This window comes from Pelophylax lessonae (assembly GCF_965119305.1).
Source record: "Pelophylax lessonae genome assembly, chromosome: 2".
NCBI classification, from domain to species: domain Eukaryota; kingdom Metazoa; phylum Chordata; class Amphibia; order Anura; family Ranidae; genus Pelophylax; species Pelophylax lessonae.
Genome location: NC_138769.1, coordinates 521,156,792 through 521,182,189, shown reverse-complemented (window position 1 = coordinate 521,182,189; position 25,398 = coordinate 521,156,792). Strand labels below are relative to the sequence as shown.

Genomic DNA, 25,398 nt, shown 5'->3' with positions numbered 1-25,398 from the left:
TAAAAGCAAAAAAAGGAAGAGACCACTGTGGTACTCAGAAGAAGTGGCCCAAATCATTAAAAATAAAAAGCTAGCATTTTGTAATTATAAAAAAACCCAGAGCAAAGAAGATAAGGAAATCTACAAGATTAGGCAGAAAGAGGCCAAGCAAGTTATAAGAACTTCTAAAGCGCAGGGAGAAGAAAAACTAGCTCAGTCTATGAAAAAGGGGGATAAAACATTCTTCGGATATATAAATTAAAAAAGGAAATTAAAACAAGGAATAACTAAATTAAAAACAAAGGACGGAAGGTATGTAGAAGAGAATAAAGGGCTAGCCGACTGCCTTAATGAATACTTCTGTTCAGTTTTTACAGAAGAAAAAGAAGAAGGACCTCCACTTGAAAGTATGACTAATGAATCGTTTGATGCATGTGTCTTTACAGAGGAAGACATTCTAAGATTGCTGTCTAAGGTGAAGACAAATAAGTCACAGGGTCCTGATGAGATACACCCAAAATTTTTAAAAGAGCTTAGTGGTGAGCTGGCAAAACCATTAACAGATTTATTTAACCAATCATTAATAACAGGAGTCATCCCGGAAGATTGGAAATTGGCAAATGTCGTGCCCATTCACAAGAAAGATAGTAGGGAGGAATCGAGCAACTATAGACCAGTGAGTCTGACATCAATAGTAGGCAAATTAATGGAAACCCTATTAAAGGATAGGATTGTGGAACATCTTAAATCCCATGGATTGCAAGATGAAAAACAACATGGGTTTACTTCAGGGAGATCATGTCAAACAAATCTTATACATTTTTTTGACTGGGTGACTAAAATAATAGACGGTGGAGGTGCAGTAGACATTGCATATCTAGATTTTAGTAAGGCTTTTGACACTGTCCCATATAGAAGACTTATCAATAAACTGCAGTCATTGAGCATGGACTCCCATATTGTTGAGTGGATTAGGCAGTGGCTGAGTGACAGACAACAGAGGGTTGTAGTCAATGGAGAACATTCAGAACAAGGTCATGTTACCAGTGGGGTACCTCAGGGATCTGTACTGGGACCAATTTTGTTTAATATCTTCATAAGTGATATTGCAAAAGGCCTCGATGGTAAGGTTTGTCTTTTTGCTGATGACACAAAGATATGTAACAGGGTTGATGTTCCGGGAGGGAAACGCCAAATGGAAAAGGATTTAGGAAAACTAGAAGAATGGTCAGAACTCTGGCAACTGAAATTTAATGTGGATAAGTGCAAGATAATGCACCTGGGGCGTAAAAACCCAAGGGCACCAACCATCCGAGGCTGGCTCTCTCGTATCCGCAAAATGGCAGAAATGGAGGAAATAATCTCAATGACTCAGAACAACCCCTCCAAATTTACAAATACATGGTATTGTTAGACATACTACCAAACTACACCAAAATACCAAAGACTTCTGGACGACCCTCCATGACTGGCTACTTACCAGGGAACACTCAATCAAATAGGTATTAGACAGCCCACTTTTTACCACTGTGTTTCTTTGAACATGAACACCATTCCCATAGAGGGAGTGGGAGGAAGGGAGATAGGAGGCTGCCAAGTGAGTGGTACATCCCTTATGTGGTGCCTCTCACATTCCCCCTTCCCTCGCTCCTCCCTCAGACTCTACAGTCCCAACTTAGCCTCCTTCTCTTCTCTCCTCTCCTCTCCCTCCTCCCCCATCCACTTCCTACCCTCCTTATCTGTTTTTTTTTCTACCTCCCCTTCTCTTACCACCTTTCCTACTTCTGTTCCCGTATCTCTATCTTTCAAGCCTCCTCCACCCTCTTTTGCATAAATTCACCCCAAATCCCCTGCCTCTCCCTTCTACCATGCATTTCATCAAGATGCTTTACTCTTTTGCCAAAAATTGCCCTATTTTCCAGTTACTAGGCCCCCACTGCATCAGGATCCCAGGTCCCTGCAAGATGCTACTCCCTCAGTCAAATCCCCCCTCATGGTTGGGCCTTGGAGTTACATTTTTGTGACCCTCATTGATTATTTACTTTGTTATTTACCTGGATAGCCTGAATATATTGTTTTTCACTCAAATCGTTTCTTTTCCTGATATGCTGTAATGAACAATTGTTGTGGGAACGCTTCCCACTTATGTTTTTTTGATTCCTTTTATATGTTTGTTATGGCCCATCTACTATGTATGTACCTGTTTCATCTCAATAAAAACGTTTTGTGGAAAAAAAAAATGTCTCATTATTAGTTCCTGCACAATGACAAGGAGGTAAATATGGTTCAGATCATATGAAAAAAAATAAAAATAAATAACAGTTCCAGGAGGAGGAAGTCAATAGGCATCTTATAAAAACATATTGAAATTAAAAAAAAAAAAAGTCACTGAAGTACCTATTACTTATAATTCGTTTTCATATGTATTTGAAATAAGAAATAAGATATTACATTGTCAATATTTTTCTCCCAAAGACTACAGGTTAAAGTGTTACTAAACCCACAACAGTAAAATCAGTCTGTATATGCAGTAAAGCATGCATGGTATACTCACTGTGGAACCTAAGGGATTAATCCTCTGCATTGTGTAAAAAGGCTGTTTGATTCTGTATGCACAGATCCTCCTCTTCTTGCATTGTCCACAAAACATGTCCTGATAAAGCAGAGCCTTTGGAGTCACTCTGCACATGCTCAGTTTGGTGTGTATTGCTAGAGAGTTTTTTTTTTTTTTTGAAGAGTGCATGTGATCAGCACAGGGCCATTCAACATTGTCCATACAGAGGGTGGAGAGCTAGTGCAGCATGAACACTTCTCTTACAAGCTTTAACCAGACACCGATAGAAGTCACAAGACTGTTATATACTTCTGATGTTAAAAGGTATTTAGCAGTTTATATTTACTAAAATAATTGCATTTTCATGTTCTGTGTACTGTGGGACACCAGATATAGTGAATGCAGGGTCCTGGGTTTAGTAACACTTTAAGTAACACCTGCGGTACTGTAACATATTGATCAGTATTGGATGATATGCAAATAAAACATTACAATTCATTACATTTAGCTATACAGTATAACACAAAGGGAAAGTGTAGGAATAGAGGAAACAGAATGCCATGAAAAAAAAAAAAAGAGAAGCTAAGGTTACTTGCAATGTAGGCTTTATGCCTAGCATGATTTTTAAATCCAGCTGCTTTAAAGCTGTAGTATTATCAATTTTTTATGACCAATGTGACAAGTCCTGTTCACAACCTGTCTCAGACACAGGTAAATGACATTTCTCCTAGTATTATAACATTTCAAATTATATGCAGCATAAACAGTAAAGGCATCTTTTGGTTTCTGATAATAGTCTGGATTTCAATATAACATTTTTTTATTAGACATTCTCCAAAGCCAAGAGCCTAGAATCCCCATTATTGTAGATGCCCATATTTAAAGAAAATTGATGAATTGCCCACACCACAGTAATTCTGATGTCTAATTTCTGACAGTATTTTCCAATATAAGTGAATATATATTAAAATATCATCCCTGAAAGGTGTAGTATAGAGTTGTAAACCTTATCTTTACAGATATAATTGTCTCATCAACAGTAGCAGACATATTTTCACACCTGAATTGTTTTATACAGTTTACCAGTAGTAGGGTTTGGGAAAAACAAGCTAAATGAAGCATTGAACGTATGGGGTAATTTTCACATTTTCATGCAAAATTACCTTTTGCTAGTATACAGCTGATATTTAAAGGCAACCGATTACCCCCTTGTGCTGGAGGAATAGAAGCAGCACTTGAGAAAATGACCTTTTCTTCTAAGGCTAAACAATGCCCCAGCACTGAGCTCCATCCCCTTAAAAGTTGTAGCTTTTCACACAGAGGGAGCAGAGTATTTCTCCAACATCTGCCAGAGGAAAACTGGAAATGACAGACAAACTTAAAATCTCTGTCCTCTTTCCACATTACTCTTAGGAAGTGCTGTAGTAAGAAGGATTAGCAAAAATTGCAAAATGTTTGTTTCCAAATCTTAGATCAAATTCTGAGCTTAATAATTTCTCTAACCAAATAATCTCTAACCACCAGCAGATTCATTTTAAGCACTCAATATGAAGACATACATTTCAGTAAAGTAACTAGAAGTGAAATGTGTATGTCAGCTGTAAAGAAGAGTGCTGAAAAATATGTAACAGATTTCAATTCAAATTCCGATATCTTGGGGGCAAAGTTTGGTCATGAAGGAGAGTGGCCACTAAGTCCCGGAGCTCCCGCTGCTCACCACTTTTAAGCCGGCTCTGTCAGCTCACAAGGCACCTGACTGCTGAAGTTACCATGTCTGAAAGGAGGGGAAACCCAGACAAAGCTGCAGGGTCTGCTAAAGGCAAAAAGGGAAGTATTACAGCCTACATTCAGGATTCAAATGCATTGGCAGCATCGACCCTGCTTAGGAACATGGTGGAGCCTTCTCTTCATCCTCCCTGTCTGCCGAGTCGTCAGTGCTCTTCCAAGATAAATCCAACATGGAGACTATACAGGCTGGTAAGTATCTCCATGTTTCTATAGTTTCCAGGCACGCTCTGCAGAATGGAGAGGGACTGCTGATATCTTAAGCACCCATGGACTGCAGGGAGGCACAGTGGGACCTTAAACAGTGCTTAAGTGAACTGCCTGCTAAAGCTGACTTGGAAGCCTTTCTGAGACAGGGGAACAAATCCTGACTTTGCTTAACATCTTTCATAAAGTCCTAGATAAGCCTCCCCAAGACCTATTGAAATTGAACTTTCTCATCGAGCCCTGGGCCCCGTAAACGCGGGTACAAGCAAACTGCATGATATAATTTGAACGCTGCTGTGATTCCAGGCTAAAGAAGCTATAACGAGGGGGATGCGAAAACGGTCTCATTTGGACTTTAAGGGTTCCAAGTTCTACTTTTTGCGGGATCTGTCACCTTGGTGATGCGCAAAACCCTAAGACCCCTGCTCGAAACTTTGAGAAGAGAAGGAGCAGTCTATAGTTGGGGTTTTCTCTTCTGCCTGACAGCTACAAGAGTTGGGCACAATGAGGGGATCTCTGCCACTCTCTGGGACACAGATCACCTGCCACTGTTTCTGCAAACCCTAAGCCTGTCAGAAGTAGATTTCCCAAACTGGTGAGGCCTGGGGGACTTTCTGCAATTTACCACTTAGCCGGACTGGCAAGAACAGGAACAGAAAAGGAAACGGTTGCGTAACCCGCCAGGTTCACCAACATAAGACTCCAGGAAGGAGTCTATCTATGCATATGTGTCTTTTGGCTCTATGCCAATTTATCTTACTCAAGGGGCACTGAATACCTGTACTTTAATGGACCTTGGGAGTTTCTCTCCCCTTTTATTTTTTTAGGTTCTTCTTTTATTTTTGAGTTATTCCTTTCTTACCAAAGGAACACTGACTCCATAACCTTTTCACTTCACCATTATGCATCCCCGTTGTTTTGTTTTGTTCCACAGCAGTGGAAGCAGCCTACAAGAGATATCCCTCAACTTACGGAACATGGCGCTTGCTTTGCAGGTATACAGTTGACAAAACTAGGACTTCCTCCACTCGCAGTGGTCTTATGCGGGACAATCACTATGTCTATGATCTCCTTACTTTCCCAAAGAACACTTTCCTGTGTTCTGATTTTGTTTGTTTTATCTACAAAATACAACCCGAGCCATTATGAGTGAGATTACATGATCTGTTACTTACTTTTTTGATGTCTGATTTAAAGATTGTATCATAAAACGTCAGCGGTCTATGTTCACCTTTTAAGCATTGGTTTGGCAGTAGATGTATGCTCTGAAACCTCACATACTGATGTTACAGTGAATGGTGGGGAGAGAAAACAGTAGCTGCACGCACTTGTAGCAAAGCCAGATTGAGATAGCTATTAGATCTAAAGGAGTAGGAGGGGGAGGGGTTAAATACCCATTTGAATACCCTCATCAAACCCTTAAAGGGTTAATAAATAGTAATAGGATACTAGTTAAAAATAAGAAGTTTCACACTTAGTTCCCTTATTTGACTTCTCATGTTCCCAACATCATCCAGTCACCCATCCAACCCCACTTGACCTTATCTATCAAGTAGTGAGGCCCTCAAGGTCTCCCCTTCAAGTACACACTACTACCACTCACACCAACTACTGGAATTCCATGATTGCTATCCTTCCATATACTCCACCCCACATTCAGCATACCTATAGTCACACTCAAAACATTAATTTATCTAAGCCAGCACTCCTCACCCATGTATCAACACCCCTTACAGACTCAGGGGGCACTACACACACTTACAGCTTTGCATACATTCACACATGCCCTCAAAAACCACACACAAATGAACCCACACAGAACCAATCCAGGCCCATACTCTCTCATGCACCTTCATCCATAGACTCAACCACAACACCCGCCTGATCCCCCCAGGGGACTACCATCATAACCAATCATCCTGCAATCCCACATCCATCCAAGGGGGGCCATACACTGCACTACCACATCCCAAGACACCCTCCAAAGCTCCACCTCCACATTCACCTACTGTACCTCAATTGTCCACACCCAGCTTAAAAACCACCATCAAGGAACAACCACACTCTAGTGTCCCACATTTAACACATCCTCCCACCCATACCTCCAGAAGCCCATCCACATATGCTCCGGGTCTAAGCCCAAATAGAGATTTGTCATAAATATGGCACTTACTAAATATTTCATCCCTAGGATGTGTGGATCATCCTCAAGCAGAAATCCCAAGGACAATCCAGCATTCCATCACAGTTAATGTAACATGCATTTAATATTGTGACCATATCTAGAAATACTGACAAAGAGTTTCCATTTAGAGCAGTATAATTCTCAGCAGTCTACAGTGGCCAAAAAAATCAATAATTGTAAAGGTTTCCAATTAACAACAGGGACTTACCAATAACAGCATATCATCGGATATCCCACAACAAATCTACTCATGCCTCCTCATCTATTTAGTTATGGCCACAATATTAAATGCATGTTACATTAACTATGATGGAATGCTGGATTGTCCTTGGGATTTCTGCTTGAGGCTGATCCACACACCCTAGGGATGAAATATCCCTAGATGGATGGAAGTATGCCCAGCTCACAAATGCGGAATCGGATTGGTAAGATTACCCAATGTCAGCTGGCAGACGATGCCATAGCAATACTTTTTCCCAAAAACCAAGCTTTCTGTTGGGGGCTTATAAGTGCTCATTAGTACTCAGCCTTCTGAATGTGAGTAAGGGCCTTATTCCACTCCATTGGAAGTTGGCAGTGGTTTCAATCCTTAGGGAATGGCTAGAGAGACTATGGGAGATACAGAGTGCAGAGGAATGGAGACATCAGTGCTCTGATACTTATCAAAAATACTATATGACATGGATGCTGTGGATTTATTTTTAGCACCTCTGACATTTACAAACAGTTATTACAATGATTTGCGCCAGTGATTAATTATCTCTCTCTTATTTCAGGAATTGAGGCAGCTGGGGTTGGACCATAAGCTGTAGTGGTTAGTTTGCTTTTTCTGGCTCCATGGGTCCAACTGCCCTCAGACTCTTTTCTACTTTTTATGACTGGTTCTCTATCCCTCTCCATATCTCCTATCTCTTATTTTCTTGGACCTATGTGCTGCCTATATCTGGGTGGTTTAGGGGCAAACCTTTGGTAGGCCCCTTAGTTGGGGCATACTGGATGAGGGGAGAGGCTAGTTGACCCTATGTATTAGCTATACAGATTATTTTATCTGAAGGTGGCGAACTGCCTTACTCAGTATGCCTGTACCGAACTGCATTTTGTTTCTTTTTATTTATTTCCATCCAGAGCATACTGTTCAGTTGCTTTTCATCCTCTGTATGTTTTGAAAACCAAAGAAAGATTTGACAAAAAAAATTCAGATATCTTGAATATGAAAGCAGTAATCATGAGATTGTGTGCCATTCATTTACAATGTTAGAAAAGTGTTTCATGGAGGATGGACAGAGCAATGAATTCTCCTCCACATCATGTTAAAAGCCTTGTGCACACCATCCAGCTTTGGTTTTGAGTAGGGGATAAAAGTTAAATTAAATACTGCTCATAGGCTGCTATTACTGTTTTATATATTTGACTTAAGCACACTCAAAAGGCTATGCATATTGAATTTTAACATTTCATTTTTTGGAAATCTGAATAAGTAAGGAATATTAGTTACTGCTCACCAAGCATTGAAGCGCTGAATATGGCAGTTTAATGCACAGAAATATATGCACATTGTTATTGTAGTTGTTTCCAGTAGACAAAGAATTTAGTGAGTGGGAAAGAACAGCATGAAATGAAACCCCTAATATATCTAACTTCCAAACTTTCATTTCTTTCCTTGTTACAGTAATCTAATCATATGGCACTTGATGCTGTTTTATCTGAAATTATAAATACATTCTGGGAAACATGCTATATATTATTTGCTCAAATCAATGCATAGAGTTAAATAAATAAACTATCACATTATCAATGATTCAAGGATATGGCAGCAAAGATTAAATATAATGTGAATGAACTATTACATTATTGTCAGGTGCCATGACTACATTATATCCATTATAGGGTAATTCAAGGATTCCTAATACACATTTTTTCATTTATGATACCATTAAAGCTGATCTACCATATTGTGGCTAAAACTGAAACTGGGTATGTTTGGAGTTGATTTACGAAAAGTCGAGAGTGCAAAAGCTGGTGCAACTCCTCAAAAAAAAAAAAGCTTAACTAACCAAGCTGAAGTTATGCCTTGTACACATGATCAGATAATCGGACAGCTTATCGTTTGATTTTGTTGCATGATACTCGTATGGAATTCAACAATGCATGCTAAACGTATGATTTTTTCTGTACGATTCCTGGAAAAGCTTCCTGGTTGTGTAGCTATGTATTGGATAGTGCAAAACAAAAACAATGGCAGCCAAGCTTTTTCCAGGTTATTTTCGTGTTTCTAATCATGCGTGGTTTTTGTCTATCGATTTTTAGCGAACGCATACTGTACTGATTAAACAATTGTCGTTCGCTAGGCTATCATACGACAAAAGTTTTCATGTTTGTCCCTTCGGATTTTGTTGGACGAAATGTCATGATCGGCTGTCGAAAGCTGTGTACTAACGATCAGATTATCGCGCAATCAATTTGAAAGCAATTTTTTTCATACGATTATCTGATTGTGTGTACAAGGCATAAGAAGCTGATTGGTTACAATGCACAGCTGCATCAGATTTGCACTTCAGTTTTAGTAAATTAACCTCTGTGTGTTTTTGCATTGTGAGGGATCCGTTTTGCCAGAATGTGGACCTGGAGATATTAAAGTGATTGTAAACCATCACCTTATAAAACAAACGATTCAGTTTACAATAGAAATGAAAGGTGAAACATTTAAAGTGACATTAACCACTTCTGAACGGGAAGGATTTGCCTCCATAATGACCAGACCATTTTTTGCGATTCGGCACTGCGTTACTTTAACTGAAAACTGCGCGCACCTAAATAAAATTGATGTTTTTTTCCCCACAAATAGAGCTTTATTTTGGTGGTATTTGGTTACCTGTGCGATTTTTTTTTTTTTTGCGCACAAATAAAGAGCACTTTTTTTGCTTTATAACATTCCCAAAAAAAAAAAAATCAATTTTTTTCATCCTTTTGGGCCAATTTGTATTCTGCTACATATTTTTGTAAAAGAAAATCCCAATAAGCATATTTTGATTGGTTTGCGCAAAAGTTATCTACAAACTAGAGGAAAGATTTATGTCATTTTTCTTTATTCATTTATTTTTATTAGTAATGGCAGTGATCTGTGATTTTTAGCGGGACTGCGACATTGCGGCGGACAGATCAAACCCCTAACTGACATTTTTGACACTTTTGGGGGGACCAGCTAAAAATATGCACTGTTACTGTAATAATGACACTGGCAGGGAAGGGGTTAACCTAAGGGTGATAAAGGGTTCTTTGTGAGCCTAGGGGAGTGTTTTCTAACTGTGCGGGGGGGGGATTGTGAAATGATCATAGAAACCTGTGATCCTATATAGAAGGATCACAGGCGCTCTGTGATCATTTCAGAGAGAACAATGGTCAGCTGTGTTTACAACAGCTGACCAGTGTTCTCTCTCAGAGGAGAGTGATCACGGGTGCCTGGCTGCAATCGGTGCTGCCGGTCCCATGGATCGGAATCCCCGCTGCCTAGTGGGGGCAGGAGCGCGCCGCCGGCAGTGGTCCTTTGCCCCAGGAGCACTCCCGCAGATCGCCATATAGGTACGGCGATTCACGCAGCCGAGCCAGCCTGCCGCAGTATATATGCGGCGGGTGGTCCGCAAGTGGTTAAAGGTTCAATTTGAAAAAAAAATAAATATATATGTGTTTATATATATATATATATATATATATATATATATATATAACCAACATGTCACACTTACCAATGGCTTCCACTTCTGTCTCAGCCAATGAAAAATGAGAGACCCAGTAGACGCTCAGCCCTCGTGCACATCGGTTGTTCGAAAAGAGGCTCAGGTGCTTATTAGGGGGGCTGAGGGGAGCTCCACACAGAAGGTGTTTTTTGCACTCTCCAGTTTAACCACTAAAGGATCGCCCCACATACATTAAAGCGCAAAATCACATACCTGTACATGTGCACGTGCACTCGCCACTGGAGCCATGCTCCATCTGTAATTGGACACGGCGGGAGACAATCGGTGGGTCCAGTGGCCCTGATGGCTGCCGGCCACCTGCGATTATTCAGAGGAATGTAAATAAGGCAGACCATGGTTCTGTCAGACAAAAAGGGAGAGATCTTGTGTTCCTACTAATCAGGAACACAGATCTCTCTCTTCCTGCAGTCAGTCCATCCCCCACACAGTTATAAAGCACTTCCTAGGAGCACATTTAACCCTTTGATCACCATTGATGTTAACCCCTTGCCTGTCAATGCCACTGATCACTGTGTTAGTGTCACTGGTCCCCAAAAAGTGTCACTTAGTGTCAGATTTGTCTGCCACAATGTCGCAGTCTTGCTAAAAATTGCTAATAAAAACAATGAAAAAAAGCCCTTAAATCTATCCCATAGTTTGTAGACGCATTGTGCAAACCAATCAATATACGCTTTATGGGATTTTGTTTTATCAAAAATATGTAGCAGAATACAATTGGCCAAAACTGATGAAGAAATTTGATTTTTTTCATTTTTTATTGGATGTATTTTATAGCAGTAAAAAATATTATTATTTTTTTGTTTATGGCGCAAAAAATAAAACTTGCAGAGGTGATCAAATACCACCAAAATAAATCTCTATTTGTGGAAAAGACATACATTTTTATTGGGTACAACATCACAGGTGCAATTGTCAGGTAAAGCAATGCAGTACCTGGCCAGAAAGTACCCGGCTAGGAAGGGGGTAAAACTTTCCAGGGCTGAAGTGGTTAAGTAAATCAACCCCATGGTCTGTTTTCCACTCCCTCCATTACTCCTTACCTGTGGCCAGGTTTACTTTTAGGACATGTATGGGATACAGCAAGCATACACAGAGATGATGATAAGAGTACAATTTAGGCCCCTTTCACACTAGTGCGACTTGTCCCACGATTTTGGACCACAAAATCGCATGACAAGTCTTTTTCCATTATTTTCAATGAGCCCCATTCATATCAGTGCATTTTGAAGTCGCACCGACTTCAAAGTAGTTCCTGCACTACTTTGCCACAATTTGATTGCGTTTTGAGCCATAGCCATTGCTTTCAAAATCGCGGCAAAGTCACGTCAAAAGCGCGCCACAAAATCGTGGTAAAATCGCGTCACATAAGTGTGAAAGGGGCCTAAAAATTAATTTTTTAAATGGAGTGTTGATTTTAAGCCTAAAGTGGAAGTAAACCCATCGATTTAACAGTTTCACAAAACATTTACATTCTGGCATGCCAGGAATGCTAACTGTCACATTGGTTGTGCTCTCGACCAAACTGTCAATCCATCCAATGTCTGATGTCATACCTGATCACATGTGTAGCATCATGCCAGTTGAAAATTAAACAGAGACCAAGATGGCAGCTTCCTTGGCTGAAAACAATAGGAGGGTTTACTTTCACGTTAAAGTGGTTACAAACCCTTACATATACCCAGTGAAATGAGCAGCCTCAGATCATACACAATGATTAAACAAATACTCCTACACGGGTTTTACTTGTTTATCTGCAGTCTCCATTCTACACCTCTTTAAAAGGGCAGACCATGTTAAAAATGATTCTTTATGTATCAGTATCACAGAGGAGGGGGCAGAGAGGCTGCAGTGTGTGAGAGCTGATTGGAGGAAAAGCACACCCGCCCCCCTCCACACAGCAGAAGAACTGTGTTCTGAATAGACAAGCTGTCTGTTGAGCTCCCCTCCTCCCTCCCAACACAAATTTATCTCATGTGTCGGGAAAACTTCTCAGAAGTGACTCATGCTGATACAGAGGAACAAAGTACCAGAGAGAAGCAACATTTATAGCATTGGAGAGAGATAAGTAAACATTACAGATATCTGTGCTTTGCTCAGATTCTATGACTGAGATTTAAAATCACTTTAACTCCTGACAGCCTATAAAAAAGGGCAGTATAATACACAGCAATACCTATTGTATTATTGTATCCCTCACCTTTTGTACCACTATTTCCAAGATGGGTGACCAGTCCTATATGGCCCCCTGCCTTCTCGGGTGCATTGTATGTGAGGATACAGGGGACTTTCCCATTTTCTGAGTCTAGAATGAAGTTGGAGGAGAGCCCAGATGTCAGGGTGCAAGTCATAAGGTAAGTATTTCTCCTTTTTATACTGTACCTGCCTAGACTAAATGGGCATTTACTAGACAGTGCAGCTCAACAATAAATATGTGCCAAATACCTATAATCAATATAGAATGAATCTTTACATAAAAAAAAAAAAAAAAAACAATACAACAGCATTACAAATATTAAAGTGCATCAGCTTGCAAAAGAGGTGCAAAAATGACAATCCACTGATTTCTTTTTTCATTTCTTTGTGCAGTCTATTAACACACACGTGGTCTCTTGTCAAACGACGGTCCACTGCTGTCATACTATTTTTATTCACCACATATTCAAGCTGCCTCTTTAGTTAAAACATCCGCCCCTGATACATTTCATCATGGGATACAGTGACTTTTTCATAGTTCATTGTTTTCTCTATGAAGAAGTCACTGTGCATATGGAAAAGCGCAGGTGAGAATGAATGGTATGACTTGTGTTGCATGTTTTTGAAACGCACACCAAAGCACACGTTTTCTGTGCAGGTCACCGCTCATTGGGAAATGCACAAATGCGCATGCTCCCTAAATGGTAACACAAGAGCGAGGCACATTTCTACACACTACGCAACTTCATTAGGTTATTTTTTTTAGCTGTTTTTCCCTGACTGGAAAGATTTTGCACTTCTTTTTTGCCCCGACACACAATATAAAATGAGGGGAGATCTCTCAAAATTATAAGAGTATTTTCATATTAAAGCGGAGTTCCGGGCACAAAATCGATATTTTTTTTTTGTGCCCGTCCGCTTCTTCCCCTTAACCTGAAACAGAATTGGATAGTTAGATTTTTTTTTTTTTATTCAGTCACCTTGTAATTGAAGATCGAAGATACTCACCTAGTCTTCACTTCCTCCCTCTGCGCCGCGGCTCACCCGTCACTTCCTGGCTTGCACTGATTCCTGGGAGCTGAACGTCATCGCTCCCAGGAATCAATGCGACGGCACCGGCCCCGCTCGTCACTTCCGGGCGACGTCGCATTCCCCTGCTAAACAGCTTCTGGGCATGCCCAGAAGCTGTGGAGGAATGCGGCGCCGCACCGTAAGTGACGAGAGGGGCTGGTGCAGGCGCATTCTGGGACTAGAAGACGCGGAAGAAGACACAGAAGAGGACCGCGCCGGCTTCAGCTGCCCACAAGAGAGATGGAAACGCTGTGGAAGAAATTTTATAAGTAAGTATTTCTTCTAAAAGGTAAGTGCGAACCGGTACAGATCAGAGGCTAGCCATTGTGGAATGTGCTAGCCCTGACTGTCCCGGGGGTATGTTCAGTGAAAAATGACTTCTGTGCCCGGAACTCCGCTTTAATCATTTGTCACCTGAACACTCATTCCTATTGGATGATTTGCCCTCACCATTTGCTCTAATGGTGATACAAAAATGTTGCATTTCTTATCCTTCACATTTCAGGATAGAAAAGAATGACATATCTAGGGGTTCATTTCTCTAACAGGAATACAGACTATGGAAAAATATGGTACAGGGTCCAATCCTTCCCCACTATATCAAAACTAAAAAAAACTCCATACATTTTAATCTGGGCTACATAAGCTAACAGTCTTGACCCAACCATGCATACTCAGTGTAGCCACTGAATGATTTTTGTGCATTATTTGGTCTATGGAAAAATATTGGGGAAATATTTTGGAAAAACCTGAAGCCAGAGATTGCTGGGTCCCAATATTTGTGCAACTGGATTCATATATATCTCAGGGACATTGACCCCAAACAACACCTATTAGGGCTGATTACTCCTCCCTACTGTATCTAAAACAAAGCATAACATTTTGGCTTCAGACACTATAATTTGTGTTTGTTTATGATATAATCTCTTGATTTAATTTGTTTTTAGGCCTCTATAAAATGTATATATGAAATCATGGCAAATTCATTGTACATGTATTGCAAACACAGCAAATCCACAGGCTGTCCTATGTGTGACATGGGAAATATGTGCCAAATACATGCGCTTCCACTAAACTAAGTATAAACAATGATGCTCCGTTCACATTTGTGCCTTTCCGAATGCATGGCAAACAACCCAGTAAATTTGTGATTTGCCTTGCGTCTCAGAAACACAATACAACACACCAAAAAACAAGTTACGAACACACTATGCCCTGCTCTAAAAAAAATGTCTGGAGCTTCTTTGAGCCCAAAAAGTGAATGGGCTGCTCTATGTGTGATCAGCAAAAACGCTTAAAAATGCCCAAAAGAAATGCATGCGGGAATGTGAGTTCCCACTATGCAGAGATGTGAATGGGGCTTGACAGCTAAGCATCTCCATCCACTCCCTCCTATGTACTTGTATAAAGCTGGCAATACTCTGTGCAATCTGATTGTATGATCTCTGTATAATTTCCTCTAGATTTACTATGGCATAGGATGACCCACCTATCTATCCATTCACTCTTTATCCAAGCAAGCAGGCCCTTGCACTACATGAAGGATGTCAAACCCGCATCCCATGGGCTGCATCAGAGTTTAGCATGTTGCCCAGGCCCATCTGGAGAGACGTTGGGGATGCTGTGCAAACACAGCAGCTATGGCAGCTTACATTGACAAGCCAGGCAAAGGCATGCATAGAAGGATGCCAAGTTGCCGTACAGACTTAGTTGATGGGTGCAGGGTGTGTGCTAATGAGGTCAACTGATAAACTGCTTCCTATGTTTACTGGCCCTCGTGTTTCAAATCTACATACCAGGAAATCATGAAGCTTTCTATGTAAGGCCTTGTTCTAAAAATCAAAGAAATCTTTTATTTTCTTGCAACTGAGGTACATTAATGGTATATTGGTACATAGGGGAGCTAAGTTTTTTTTAAAAAAAAAAGTGAACTTAGCCTTTCAAGAGTCCAAAGACATTATTGTAGGCTATTTGCTCCTAATGTGTGGGTGTTAGATGCAGACCTTAGATTGTAAGCTTCTTGGAAGCAGGGATGATGTGAATGTAAATTGTTGGTGATATACAGTATAAACATCTGTAATTAATATATTTTCTGTGTTCAGCATAATAGTTCTTTACATACTCTGCAAAATATTTGCCATTATGTTTATAATAGTAAGATAACAATAAATTCCTGTTTGGTTTATTTTCTATTTACTAACAATTAAAACTTACCTTCATGCTTAAGTCACTTTCAACAAAGGAAACAATATCATCAAATATTAATTCCCATTTGGTATAACTATTATACATTTATCTCTGTAGTATCAATATGTCAGACGTTATTGTAGCTACTTTAATTCGTTTTATTGTTGTTATATTTTAGCATACATTTGTATAAAAATATATCTTTCTTCATAATTTTCCTACTTTTACTACCCTAAGAACATAAAGTTTAATGTATAAAAATAATGTGTGTTGTTTTGGAATAAAACAAATGTTTGAATTCTGCCTGCAAAATGTTTCTATACTACTAAAAAAAGATATTTATAAAGATCCAAACCTAAATTTTTGTTAATATGATATGTTTCTTTTGATATTCACAAACATGTTAGACTAGCGTTTAGTGTTTGAGTAGAAGAAGTTGAGGGTGGATGTGAGCAGACATGGGTATTAATATATGTTAATTTATTTCCCCCATTTTTCCCATCCTAAAAGCACTGCTCAGATACTTTTACCTAAAGTGTATAAAAGGAAGCTGATTGGTTTCTATGCAGAGCTACACCAGATTTTGCACTCTCCAGTTTTAGTAAATCAATCTCTGTGTGTGATTAACAAAGTGCTTGTTTCAATTGTAAACTTGGATGAATGGCTATTGCAGCATTGTATTGTTAATAGTTTTATCCTATTTCTCAGAGTGACAGCTAAACCCATTACCGGGGGTTGGGTCGTCCAGTACCCAGGGCAAGGATCCTGACTTGCACCCCTACCCCTCTGTTAATACATGCCATAGCATGGGTGTACCACTCTGTGTCTATTCCTTGCCCCTTTGCTTCTCTCCATCCGAGGCAGCTTCATCTTCTGCCCACCGCTAGTCCTGGCCCTGGTTTAACCATAATAACAGATTACTACTTATTTTTCACTAAGCAGTTTTGTGTATTTACCTTTAGGGGTTCATTTATAAAGCATCAGTATTTACTTACTGTAATCATAGCTCTGCTTAATCAAAAATCACAACACTTTGGGGATGATTTACTAAAGGCAAACAGACGGTGAACTTTGCAAAGTGCAGCTGCGCTCCTTAGCTTAGTAAATGAGATGAAGGTTCACTTTTCAAAGAATACCCAATCATACGCAAGGAAAAAAAAAAACGGCATTATTGCTTGCACATGATTGGTGGTTGGTAGCTGCAGAAATTCTGCTCATTTACTAAGCTCTGGAGCAACTGCACTTTGCAAAGTGCACCATCGGTTTGCGTTTAGTAACTCAACCTCTTTATGTTAAACTCTTGCCCTGAGACTCTGAAGCAGACAAATGAAAAACCAAGAATGTTCTGCGCTAGACCATAAATAAGTGTCAAGTAAATTACCAAATCAAAATCTGAGAATGAACAACTCAAACAATCCCATAAACATTAGAGTGCTTGGAGAGAAAAAAGTCCATGTGACAAAGTGATATTGGATTCCCAAAACGCCAATCACCTCCGTGAGCGTGCTTTGTTAATTTACTTGACACTTATTTATGGTCTAGCGCAGCACATTCTTGTTTTTTTGTGTTATTTCTTTGTGTAGTTGGAGCACAATTAGTGTTTGCAGCTGGATATTGTCAGTTTGCTCTTATAGTGTGTCACAATTTATATTTTATTATTCACTTTGCTCATATATTATTGCGCTGAGAGTTTTACACTATTTCTTTTTTTTTTTTAAATTGTAATTTTTATTGAAAATATAAGCATAGATAAGTAACAGACAAGGGGTAGGGGACCCCTAAAAGGAAAAAAAAACAATAATCAATAACATTGCAAGAGCGAAATCAAGCAGTCCCAATCGGAACGTGAAACACAATATAACATGCCTCAAATGAAAAAGGCTACAGGACAGAAACCACAAGCGTCAAAGAGCAGAGCAATAAACAGTATCACACATCAGACAACTAATAGCTACCTGCAACACACACTCAGCTCAGGCTAGAGTCCTGCGTATCCCAATCCTCCCAGACAGCGTTGAAGCACGTAACTTCATCGTGAACCGTAGCAGTTAGAAACTCCATTCTCCGGATCTTCAACACCAGGCGCTGAAAGAGAGCAGTGTCAGGCGGCCCCGTCTGCCGCCAACACAGTGGGATAGCCCTCCTAGCAGCTACCAGGAGGAAGGATAACAACCGCCTGGTGGGCTTGGAGACCCCGGGGAAGGGAAGGCCCAGCAAATAGTGCAAGGGATCTAACGGAAGCACCAAACCCGTCATTGACTGTAGCCTCGATTCCACCATTGCCCAAAATGGTCGAATAAGAGGACACTGCCAGAAAATATGAAAAAGGGTACAGCGCCAACAAAGAGCCGGGCAGGACGGGTCCATCCTATGTAATTTAGCCAGAGTCCTATACCAGAACAACAAAATCTTTAAGGTAGTCTCTCTCTGCACCACACACCGTGAAGATTTAAAAGCAGCAGTCCATATCTTATCCCACATCTGCAGAGAAATAGGTTTTTGGAGAATAGCTGACCACTTGCGCATATAGAGGTGGGCGTCTTCCACCAGGGGAAGAGCATCATGTAAAATATTATAAATGGTAGAGATCAGATGCCCCTGGTGGGGAACCTGTGCTGTCAACTGCTCAAAGGCCGTGGGCTGGTCCAGAGTCATTTACACTATTTCTGAAGCAGACATGTTCATTCATTTCGAAGAATGAATAAATGAACGAATGCATGCATAAATGAATAAAAATTACCAGTAAGAAGGGAGCTCATTCACATGACTCAATAAGTGAATCATAGCGTTTGTGACCTGTATAATACAGAGAGAACTCTGTGGACCACCAAAGGCTCCACCATCTTGGCCTTAATTATATGAATAGCATGTAAAATATAGGCACAACACGGAGTAAACACTGTGGTGGAGTGGATAACAATATCTGTCCTCCACTATAATTGTGTTTTTTCGTTTTACACAGAGTATATTTTCCTACAGTTCTCATGTAATCCACTGTTTGTATACTGTTTGGGTTAGGTAAGTTCTTCTAGTAGAATGTAAAGGTCAAACTCAGAACAAATAAGATCACTTAATCAGTGGCAATAATACTAAGGAAACACAGCAACTATGCAAGTGAGTCTATGTTAATTTTCAAACGTTAAAGAGGAGCTCAAGCCCCACCAAAAAAATGAAAAGTCAGCAGCTACAATACACTTACCTGTCCATCGATCCTGCGATGTCGGGCGCCCAGATGATTTTTTAATCGGCTCTCGGGTGCTGCCGCCACCATCCTGACTAAGGTAAACCAGTAGTGAAGCCTTTCAGCTTCTTAGGCAGTTCCCTACTGCGCATGGGTGAAGCATGCTGTGCTTTCTGAATGGCCCAGGGGCGTTGGAAGGAAAAGGGGGGTCGGACTTCAGGGGGACCATGCCGCGGCAATGTCTCCAGGAAGTGGGGATGATTAGCTGTCAAAAACAGGTACCCATTCCCCCTCCTCCGACAGGTGCCGAATGTGGCAGCAGAGGGGGGAGGAAGCAAACAAGTGGAGCTTCCCCTTTTGTGTAGAGCTCAGCTTTAAGTTCTAAATCTTTATATCACAGCAGCATTTATCAGGCTTCATGAAGTATCTATTTTATGGGACTCGCTTATTTTCTAGGCATTCAATCTACAGCAAAGGTGACATGCAGAACACAGGTATTGAGCATGTGTTAAGGATCTTAGAGAAGTGTAGATTAAATAGGAAATATTGTAAACTAAAGGATTCTTCCAAAGTGGGGAGATGTCTCTCTTTGACAGAAGTTACCTGAATTGATGTCCTCATTGGAAGATTTTTTGCCACCTTTTGTTCTGGGAACAATTCTAAAATTAAAGATCTCCTCTCCTTTCTGTATCAGAAACAATGGTCACCAGGACAAACAGAGGAGTTTCATCATCAGGACCCAGACAGTAATAAAAAGTTGAATATATATACAAAGCTGGATATAGATATTGAGATTATGTAAGAGTTATAAAGCCCTCTAGTGTTTCCAAACCAAAGGCTAAAATTGTAAAAACTTTATGTGCATCCCATCTAGGATCCTTGCTACCAGAGACAATGCTGACAATACTAGTAGTGAAAACATGTTATTATTCAAACAACTATAATTGCAGGTTTGTCAGGCAGCACTGCAGTATTCTTCTTACTAAAACCACAGGGGAGATGGTACAAAGTACTTGACAGCTCAGAAACAACCTTCATAAAATGATTGTATAAATCAATTTTCTTCAGGAAAGTAAAACAATGTAAGAAAAAAAAAAAAGTACACAAGTAAAACTTAATTTGTTGTGTGTTTATTGGAGCAGCTGACTTGAGAATATGTCATGCTTGATTCCAAGACTTGAGAAATGACAAGTGCTAATTCATTTTTACTTATTTCTTTAGAAAGTAGTTACAGTTGGCATAACTCTTGCGATGTTGAAAAAAAAAAAGATCTATGCTCAACTGTAAAACTTCCATAATTATGTTCCTTAATTAAAACCTTTCCTTGCTGCAGTCAAAACATGTTTAAAAGTTTTCTTTTTTTTTCTAGGTAAAATGCCTGTCCAGAATAATATTGTGCAATTTCTAAATAAAACATTCTTTGCATTACAAATTAAAATAGCTTCAAAAGTAAAGTCATTTTGTATTTTTTTTGCTGTTTTTGTAATACATGCAAAGAATCATCTCACTGAATTTTGTTATATACCAATAACATATTGACAAAAATTAACAAATTGTAGTGATTGTCTATTTTTATTTTTATTTATTTTTTTTACAATTGTGTACGCATCAATTATGTACAGTAAAAAACTTTTTTAAAAGAGAAATTCTAATTTTTGAAAGAAAATAAATTAATGAATTCCTTCAGGTAAACTATATAGATTGAAAGGGTTTTTACGAAGCTGTTTACAGCTAAATAGTAAGATCTGCTTTCTTTATACTCACTTGATTGTGATAGGTTGATGTGAATTTCCTAACTGGATCTAGCTGGACCTTTCCCTGTCCTGTTCTCACCACCCTCTACCTTTCCTCTTTCTGCTCTCCCCTACCTTCATTCCTGTACCCTTTTATCTCTCCTTCCCACCGTTTTGCCTCTCCAGCCTATACCTCCCCCAAGTGCTCTACCTTGGCGTTTGGGTCGACTTTATGCACCTGGCTCTGCATTCTGAGCATGTTGATTAATTCAATGGTTATAAGATTGTTCGCATTGGAGGTCCGTGAACCTGTATTGATCTCTCTTATTTCATCCTCCCGGGGCACAGTTTGTTCCCCTTGGGGTGCCCGGGGGGCGATGTCAGACTTCTTATGGAAGTGTTTACTCACCTGTATTCGTGTGCTATGCTATAATGTTATGTGTAGTTGATTCACCTTTCTGTTATGCCCGCTGTACCTTGACCCATATGTACTGCTTTACTTTGTTCACTTGGCTGTTTACTCTTGTTTACTTGTCAAATTCAATAAAAATCTATTGAAACTATACTCACTTGATTAGTTTTTAATGTGTTAATTAGAAAATGTTGTGTTCTTGGCATCACTTAAAGTGATTGTAAACCCTCACCTTGTAAAACAACCCATTCAGTTTAAAATAGAAATGAAAGGCAAAACATTTGTGAATTGATATTAAAAAAAAAAAAAACTTTTATACATACCTTTTTTCCCCTTTTTATAAGTGATCACATTTCGTCTGTTCTCAGCTGCATAAGAGCTAGGGGAGAAGAAACAGCAGCACACTGAACTTTGCAGTGCATGGCTATGCAGGGAGGGGGGCATGTTAGGACAAGTCTGATCAATAGTGGAGAGCAGGCTGAGTTCCCAGAATAGCTAAAGAACTTACCATAGTGTGTTTAGTATGGTCAGCTTTTAATAGGAAAGCAGAGGGACTGGCAGGGACACAAGGGATTTCACACAAAGGAAGCAATACAAAAAAAGGAGACTTTTTAATTTGTTCAAGTACTTGTTACAGTAGGCACATATCAGGAATTTAAAAATGTTGCGGTAACAAACGCTTTAATATGTGCAACAATTCTAATATGTACAGTACATAACCAAAGATGAAAATTCAAATGCCTGCAATTTTACCTTAACCCCTGGTCAGAATTCCGGGAAAAAACTTTGAGTCAATCCCACGTGCTGTGACCGTCACCTGTCTCAGCCTCTCAGCAAGCTGCTAAAAGAGCCCGAGCCTGCGCTCCCGCCCCTCCACAACTCAGCACTCCAGTGAGCATGGGGGGAGGGGCAGAGCAGAGAGCCAATGAATGACAGCCACCAGCTCTCTGCTCACAGAGCACAGAGAATCGAGTAATCGGCGGTGGTTGATCGCTCGGTTCTCAGTCTTAGACCCGGTGGTGGGCAGATGCAGCATTGGACAGATGCTGCATAAACCTAGGTAAGTATGATTTAAAAACAAAAACATTTCCATACTTCTCTTTTAACCAAAAAGTAGTCATCCTTCACTGATCTAAGTTAACTAAATCTGGAAGACTACTAAAAGTTATAGCACTTATTGCAAGTTTGGGCATGATAACAACAAAGGTAAGAACACTTTAGTGGATAGTATGTTATATATATGTATTAGGTATATTTTTGGGCAGCCAAATACTGATTAGATATAGCAATATAAATGTATGACAAAATCTAAAAGAAACATGTTAAGCATTCAGTTAATGCAGACAGTAACAGACATAGTTAGGCACTAACAGCAGGCATGGTCAGATATAGTGTAATGAACATAAAATAAGCCTTGGTAGAGAATGCACATCTTTCTAACTAAACTTCAAAGAATTAGTAGGAATGTTGCAGTGTTGTTTATACATGTGTACAACAGAGCCAAGCCTTAAGGCTCCATTCACACCTGGGTGTTTTTGAGCATTTTTCAGCTCCAAAAACGCTAAAAAATACGTTCCAAAATGCCCAACAAGTAAAACCCCATTCATTTAAATGGCCCCTGTTCACATCTGAGCGTTTTGCAAAACGCCTGTAGCTGAAAAAAGTACATGAGCTTCTTTTTGGGCTGATTACCAGCGTTTTTGATAGATGTCAATGCCTGCCTCCAAAAATGCCTGAAAAAAACGCCTGAAAATCACGGTAAAATCACGGTAAAAATCGCGGTAAAATCGCTGTAAAAACGCGCAAAAACACTACACTCAAGTGTGAATGCAGCCTTAGGGCATATAGCAAAAGTTCATCTTGAAGTGCAAGTAAATCAAATCTCTATTTCTCTGTCGCTCATTGACAGACGCAGTCCTCTTTGATTAATATCAGTAGGGTTATACTGCCCTCTACAGGAGTAGGACACTAGGCAGGAAAAACGTTCTGGCCACACCTTAGGGGCAGTCCCAGTGGGTATATCCTCTCTCTCCCTGCTACAGGATGTCAGTTTTTTTTTTCTGCCTAGTCAGGAGTAAGGACCTAAGTTCCTTGCTGGGATCTCTGGTCCTGGCAAGCTTTTTTAGATAAATCTTTTTTAGTTAGCTTTTTCTCTCCAGTTTTTGTTCCTGTGAGATCTTCAAGCAATTATGCTGGAGCTGGGCGACGGGCTGGATGTTGAGATCCAGTGTTCACCCCAGTCAGCCTACGAGCGCGTGCAGGCCCTAGCTCCGCGCTGGGTCGGCCGCGACATAGTCCCACTGGACGGGGACTGGCCCCGCGAGTTAAACGTCTTGCCAGGTCGCCTACGACCAGTCAGGAAACTGAGTCGCGGCATCCGTATTGGTCGACAGCCCCCCCACCTCGGTGGAGAGGGGTTCTGTTAGGAGTGGGTGCCCGCCTGTTCAGGTATGGTGAGTAGAATGTTCCCCCTCTCCCCCTGTCGGGTTTTGGGAATAGATGCGGGCCCCTCTGTGGATGGTCGGACCCTCATGATCCGGGGTTCCCCTCCATCCAGTGACACACTTCACAGATCTCCCCCTTGCTAGTGTGAGTGGTGAGTAAGGTATACCATTCCAGGAGGCTTGGTTTGGGAGCTTACAATCTATATGGGTCTGTCACTGCAAGGAAATTCTGCATTGTAAAAACAGCATTCCAGGTGGCTCAGCAAGTAGAGTCATTGGCAGACAAGCTGAAGCTCCCAGGGGACTAAGGATCCATGACTGATGCGGTCAGGGATGGAGACAGGGCGCCGCTGGCATTACTGTTAAAACAGTCGTGCAGAGGGGTGATACTATCAGGCACCTACCTATCGCACGGGAGTCCTCCAATAGCGATGCAGCTGTATCACGGAGCCGCCATACTGCCGCAGGCCGCGTGGGGCCGCCATACTTCCGCGGGCCGCGCGGGGCCGCCATTTTGGCATAGCCTAATGTCTCCTGCATGGCGACGGCCATCTTGGACACCCAGCTACCTCGAGGAGTAGCGGTGGGAGTGCCGGAAGGCGTGTAAAGGGGCGGAGCCGCCTCCTTTACCCGGGTAAATCGATCCACAAGACTTCCTGTTCTGTAAGGACAGCGCTGAGAGCAGTTCGGTAGAAGCTTCTGTGCATCAGGTGGTGAGCCCTTGGGGTCTCTCTCTCTCTCTCTCTGTGGGGGTCCGAAGCAGGTGGCACTGAGGGGCGCTGTTGCGCTGGGGGATTACATACACATAAAAAAAAAAGTTTTTTCTTTTTGCAATCCTTGTTTGCTGGCAAGTGTTCCTGGATTTGTCATGAACCATGCCACTCATGTATCCCCACCTGATCCCCTCGAGGTGGCCGCAGGACCCTCTAGTTCTCCACTTACTATTGATGCATTGTCAGCGGTTTTGGAGTCTTTTGTATCCCGGGTGGAGGTGGCCTGTCAGGGACGGGGGGCTAAAAAGCGACCCCCGCCTACCCCTATTTCGTCTGACACTTCAGATACAGATTCTGAGCCTGTCACGGCGGCTGCAGGTCCCTCTTCTGGGGCTAGTGCCTCGTATCCCATATACTCGGATAGCGAGGAAGACATTTCTCCCTCCGCTATAGCGCAAAATGAAGCGCTGGTAGATGCACTGATTGTGTCTGTGCGGGAAACTTTAAGACTTGAGCTTATACCTACAGAAGCAGTTGATACTAAAATTGCTTTTGGTACTCGCAAGCCTACCAAGATGGCAAAGGTGTTTCCTTTGCCCAAATGTTTTCAAGATATAATTAAGGAAGAATGGGTCCGTCCAAAACGGACCCCTGGTATTTCCAAATGGATTGCTAGACGCTATCCGTTTGAAGAATCCCTCCTTAATAAATGGACGGTACCACCGTCGGTGGATTCACCGATTTCCAGATTAAATAAAGCTACTGTTATCCCGGTGGAGGATGCTCTGTCTTTTCGGGATCCGGTGGACCGTAAAGCGGAATCTATATCCCGCTCTATATTTTCCCTGATAGGGTCAGCCTTAAGGCCAGTGTTCACCATTGCTCTGGTTGCACAAACATTGACAGAGTGGACCAAGTTGTTACGCCGAGATCTGGAGGGTATCGGACTTGCTGGAGCAGATGGTACAAGTGCTACAGTTTGTCTGTGACGCCGCCCTG

General features: G+C 41.0%; 1 protein-coding gene across 1 annotated transcript in view; it reads right to left on the bottom strand.

Annotated features, from left to right (window-relative positions):
- The window catches only part of LOC309546980 (protocadherin-9-like), a 1,448,052-nt gene that overhangs the window by 852,363 nt on the left and 570,291 nt on the right, over positions 1 to 25,398 (bottom strand). The window lies entirely within an intron of this gene.